General features: G+C 29.1%; 1 long non-coding RNA gene across 1 annotated transcript; it reads right to left on the bottom strand.

Annotated features, from left to right (window-relative positions):
* Positions 1 to 727: 727 nt before the first annotated feature.
* On the bottom strand, positions 728 to 3070 carry LOC143049399 (uncharacterized). The gene is made up of 3 exons (XR_012970217.1): positions 2964 to 3070; positions 1539 to 1592; positions 728 to 1126 (listed from the first exon to the last, which is right to left on the bottom strand). It is a non-coding gene; the product is annotated as an uncharacterized LOC143049399 (long non-coding RNA).
* Between the last annotated feature and the right edge of the window lie 2943 nt (positions 3071 to 6013).

Genomic DNA, 6013 nt, shown 5'->3' with positions numbered 1-6013 from the left:
AGTTACATAGTGTGCTAGTGACCTTATACGGTATATATGGGGTCAGTAAATTTCATATGGGGTGAGAGCGTAATACGTCACTAGCACACTATGTAACAAAGTTATCTTACCGACTATCTTAATGTGTGACATTTAGACTAGTGACCTATTAAAATAAGCAAGTTTTCAATACTGTTAGCATTAAGAAACTACTTCTATTGATCCTACAAAAACAGATGCCAACAATAACAACTTGTTTCCTTTAAATATGTTTTATGAATTTATTACAATCTTAATCATCAATTTCTTCGTCTGTTGAAACACATTAAAGATTTTTTTCAGTAACGTTTTGTTTTATAAAGGGACGTAACACCACTACTAACCGTGTATGAAATAAACCCCTCCTTCCTCCTAATCTAATATGATATATAAAGGAACGTAAAACCACTACTAACCGTGTATGAAATAAGCCCCACCTCCCTACTAACCTAATATGAAATATACGCGGTCTCCACGCGGACGCTTTTAACCAATCATATATCTAGAAATGTATAGGAGGTAAGATAAATGAACCATATTGATGTGCAGTTTAAGTTAAAAGAAAAAATGATGGTCATTTTTCTGAATCTAAAGCTACAAGACTGGCTCTATTTCACACTTTATGCGGTTGGAGATGTACGATCATAGTTGAAGCCAATAAAACATAAATATAACGATAGCAGCAATAGTATTATAAAGTTACCTCTGTGTATATCGATACAGTATCCTCTTGTAAAGTTTCCACTTCTAACTTTTGAAGTAAAACTTAACACGCTGTTTCTGCTTAACGAAAATGAGCTTCCTATTTGTCCAGATGTACATTTAATTGGTAACATAATTGGACCTGGTTTTAATGTTTCCGTCTGGTAAATGCTGAGGTATAGTTCCAAACCACATTCTGTTTCTTTTGGTGCTGAACTTTGTAACATCCCATATGGTTCGATATACATTTGGAAGCTGCTAAAACTTTGATTTTCAATAAATAGAAGGCATGTGCAATTATCTTCCTGAATACGTGCACGAAGGGTGACATGATCAAAGTTTTTATTTCCGTATTGTAATTCACCAATCTGTTCTACTGCTAAACCAGTTTGGCACATATTAGTCACTATGAAAAGTAAAAATTATTTTTAATGACGTTTGTAAAGCGTAAGTTAAGTGTCCAACACTGCAATAATTAAAAGTAGTAGATTTTTGATTTGATAAGTGAAAACGGCGTCTTTTCGTCTTTACAATAAATCCTCATAATTCAAACACATCTACGCAAATTGAAGGAAAGTGAAAGAACAAATAAGAAATCTCAGTGGGAACATGCATTTGGGTAAGTTACCTATCGGTGTACAATAACATTTCCAATTATATAAAGTGTTTTTATTTGTTGTTTCAAAATGATCGGAATGCAATGCAGATGATCAATGGAATAGAAATGATTCATGTTAAGTAAACTTCATCAAAATATATCTTATTTTAGTTTGTTCAAAATAGATAGAAGTATTTGGACCAACATTGTGTGTATATACCTTGAGTCATTGGTTGTATGTTTGGACAAGGATCTGGTACACTACTTGAACTAACTGCAAAATAAAAGGTTTCGAGAGTATTTATTAAACGTATTACTTACAATCATTAGTAGATATATTTCATTGATATTTTTAGTCTTTGGAATGAGAGTGAATATCTAAAAATTACAACAATTCAGGTAAGTTTGAAAAAAAAATTGCTACATGTCCTGAAGACTCGTAACTTAATTTTGTTTATTGAGTTTTATATATTTATTTAGAAAAAATTTAGCTTTGTGGAATACTTTTATATGTTTTTTAAGGATTTGTTTTACGATTTTCCTGGAAAGCTAACAATAATAATGTTTAAGAATTCCACACACTTGTGTATACCCTTGTAACCAACAATGAAGGCTTTAACAATAAAATAACTGTTCTCTATGTTTGATGCGCTTTCCTCAGTTTTAGTTTTTAACCTGGACTATTTTTTTGTATAATCAATTTATAACTATCAGAAAGCGGTACTGCTGTTACTTTATGTCACATCACTGAACATAATCAAACTTTATGACGAGAATATATATCATTAATCTGGAAACTGCATATATCTGATGCCGTATGCTTGTGCCAGTTAACGTAATATTATTTGTTTCTTTATTTCCATCATTTGTTTGTTACTTCGTCTTCAACAAGTCCAAGCTCCTTGTGAAAAATAAGTATAATTTATAATTCGATTATATTAATAAATAAAACATCAATCTTATAAATGTTGTTTTCTCTACATTAAATAAGAAGATAACTGTGTTGTATTATCCATTCGTTTTGTAAATTTTCTAATAAATAGACAAAATACATCAATTCATTTCATTTTCTGAACAGATACATAGTAAAATTTATATATTGAAAATCCGATAATATTACTAAGATAATTGCGGTCTAAATAATATCGATCTGATATTGTATATCCTAAAACAGGATTATTTAAGCTTTTCCTATATTTACTTTTTGCAACAAATTATGATTTTTTTCTTCAAAAATAGTTTAAAAATAAACATGAGATAAAAAATGATGCTATTCTTCTTCAGTAAAGCATGGTAAAGCATTTGTTATATAAATCATTGTCGTTTCCTTTCATCAACACAATAACTTTTAGTAGGTAATCGACTATATAAAAATGTCCATCGATACATTTTCAATTTATTTTTCATTTAAATAGTAAAAAAGTAAAGTTGTATTATGTATGTTAATTTATATGCATTTTGGAAATTAAGTCATTGTAAAAAGGCTTATGTTATAAAACACATATGTTAACTAAGTTGTAAATATACATGACCAAATATATGTAACTATTGATTAAGAACACATACACTTCCTGGTTCAGTATGTGTATTTGAAAACGAAATCAATTATTAAATTTCAATCTTTATAAAAAAAAATGCATCTTACATCTGCCTTTTCGTGTGATCCAGAATATAACAAATAAATAACAAACTTTACTTCCCATATTCACAAAACTCAAACAAGTAGAAATGTCGTCATTAATTTAGAATTCGTACTTCAAAATTTATTCAAATAAAACCTGTTTAAATGTCTTTCTAAAAATATAGATACGATATGCAATCAAGCATTAATTTGAGGTTTTGTAATTATTTTACTTTTTATTTTCTTTCACTTACAACTTATACAGGTAATACCAAATAGTACTTTATTCATAATTTGTTTGTGATATGTTTTACGCTTCATGTACATGGAGCAAGCGTTGGTTGTTTATCAAATATAAATATTTCTTATAATTTGGAATCCAATTACATAAAATAAATCAAATTGCTTTTATTTATTTCAAAGTTACGTAGATTGCATGGTATTTAACTTGTACAAGTCATTACTCTGAACTTCAGTTACTGTTAGCATCTCACGCATGCAAGTCAACATGATTTAAGACAGTTTCTCCGAAGTGAGGATGGAAAATTATTACGATTGATGAAAGCACCATTTTTTACCCATATGTGATATAACAGGAATCAGTCGTTGGTTCTCCATATTGTGGTTTTATTGTTGTTTGTCTTTTGGTCCTTTTGTCTTTTGTTGACATGGCATTGTGAAATATTTCTGGTGGACTAACAAAAATAAACCAGTGATATAAAGTTGAATTATAAAATTATATTATTGATGATAAAAATCTTCAGTTTTCTTTTTTATCTTCTGGCTATTTTGTGTGTCCTTCTGTAGATTTTCGTTTTATGCTTTGTCAGTGTATTTGTAACTTGTGAACTAGAAAGTGCTTTTTGGTATTTTGCCCTCTCTTTTTTATTTTAAAGATACTGTGTTAAAGTGTTAACACAAACGTGTTTGCTCTAATATTTTTAATGACAGAGTTAAGGGAATATACTTGAGCAAACATATCGTCAGATTACTAATGCTGTATTTAATTTTAAAAGAAAATATCTTACATAAATATTAACTTAAACATTCACACTCTTTTAATCTTGGTTGATTCTTGATAAAATTATTTTGTATTTAAAACATTTTTTGTTAACTACAAATCCAAATTTATAAGATATATTTGATCTTGGATGGTTTTGACCATTCTTTTCTTGAACCTGTCATATGGCTAAATGAGTATTACTGTTTGATTGTTCAATGTTTAAGTTAATTCGGATAATAGCTTAAACGTTCCAAATTGATAAATATTAATTTTTATATCAAACATTTTTGAGACATTTTTGTTACTTGTAAATTAAATTGAGTGAAGGTCCTGAATCATCTCTATTTTTGATATCGGTTCATGATTTATTTTATTTTGCCATTTCAATGTAATCACCAAGACGAAGATGATTTCTACATTTACTTGATGTGTAAATACATAGAGACATTTAGAGCTTCATGACTTTGTAAAAGATATAAAAAGAATATCAAATTTCACATAAAATCAAATATCCGGCTAACCTTGAATAGCAGGGTAACATCACAATATAAGAATAAACTGTAAAACTCGATCACTTTTTTATCAGTTGTCATCAGAGAACAATAATTGCTCAAACTATAATTACTTTGTTGAGGATAACCAGCATTTGCTATAAATAACCCAAATACGATTAAAATGACAGATCATACTTGATTCCATTTTTTCAATTGTTTATAATATCAATGATATAAATAATGCATAATATTTTCATATGATATAAATACTACTATTTTTGTTCAGTAATATATATCAATGACACTCATTGTTTAAACAGACAGTCCGTATTTCAATTGGTACTAATTGTGCAACCCTTCTGGTTGATTTTTTTTTTGTTCTTGAATGAAGCAGAATGAAGTCTTTACCTTTTAAGGAAGAAAAGAACAGGCATCTTTAATTTTACTTTCAGGTATTATAAGTAACATAGTGTAAGTGACCTAATACGATATATACGGGACCAGTAAATTTTATAGAGTGAGAGCGAATGTAACGAATTCACCTTACCGACTATCTTTATTTGTTGCATTTAGACTAGAGTTGTCTCATTTGTAATCATACCACATCTTCTTGTTTTTATATTGACGTGATCAAGTGTTGTATTTTAAGATCCAACTTCTATTGGTCTGCACATAAAAAAAACTAATGTCAACAATACCAATTTAATATAAAACCTTGATATAGTAGTATTAAACAGAACTTGCAATACATTTAAATAATCAAACACTTAGTAGTGCCGAAGTCGTAACTCAGCAACTATTGACACCATCTCGAATTGGTTGATCTATACGTTGTGTCTCTGTCTAAACTAACTAATGACATTTTTACCACATCTTAGATTGTGGTTTAATACTTTTGTCGTCTGTCTGCCACGTACCAAACGGGATCTATTTCCGTATATGACTATTACACAGGCAAAATTTCCTCACGTGAATTTCACATGAATCTCACATAAAATTCACATGAAAAATTTCACGTGAGATTCACCTCAATTGAGCTTATACATGAAACTCACATGAAACTTTTCATGTGAATTTCACATAAATTGAGATTCACACGAATCTGATGTGAAATTTTTCACATGAATTTCACGTGAAATTTACAACAACAAAAAATGATATTTTTCATGATTTTAATATAAGTTGAAAATTAAGATGTTATTGGAATTACTCTATTTTAAAAATTACGTGATATTCATGTGAAATTCACATGAGTTTCACATGACAATCACGTAAAACTCACAAAAACTGATTTCACGTGAGTTTCACGTATAAGCTCGTTTGAGGTGAAATTGATGTAAATTTCACGTGAGATTCATATAAATTTAAATTCACGTGAAATTGATGTGAATGTAATTTGCCTGTGTATACCCAGGCATGGGTTCATCGTAATCAGTAATCGTAATCAGCTGTAATCGATTACATTTTGAAGTGTAATCCTATGTAATCACTAAGCATGCCAGTTCTGATTACAAGTAATCAAAATGTAATAGATTACATTGCCAAAAACAGGTGTACTCATGATTACTTTTAGATTG

The sequence above is a fragment of the Mytilus galloprovincialis genome, chromosome 10 (genome assembly GCF_965363235.1).
Source record: "Mytilus galloprovincialis chromosome 10, xbMytGall1.hap1.1, whole genome shotgun sequence".
Lineage (NCBI taxonomy): Eukaryota > Metazoa > Mollusca > Bivalvia > Mytilida > Mytilidae > Mytilus > Mytilus galloprovincialis.
The sequence above is the reverse complement of the archived record's forward strand: the minus strand, read 5'-3'. Positions and strand labels throughout refer to the sequence as shown.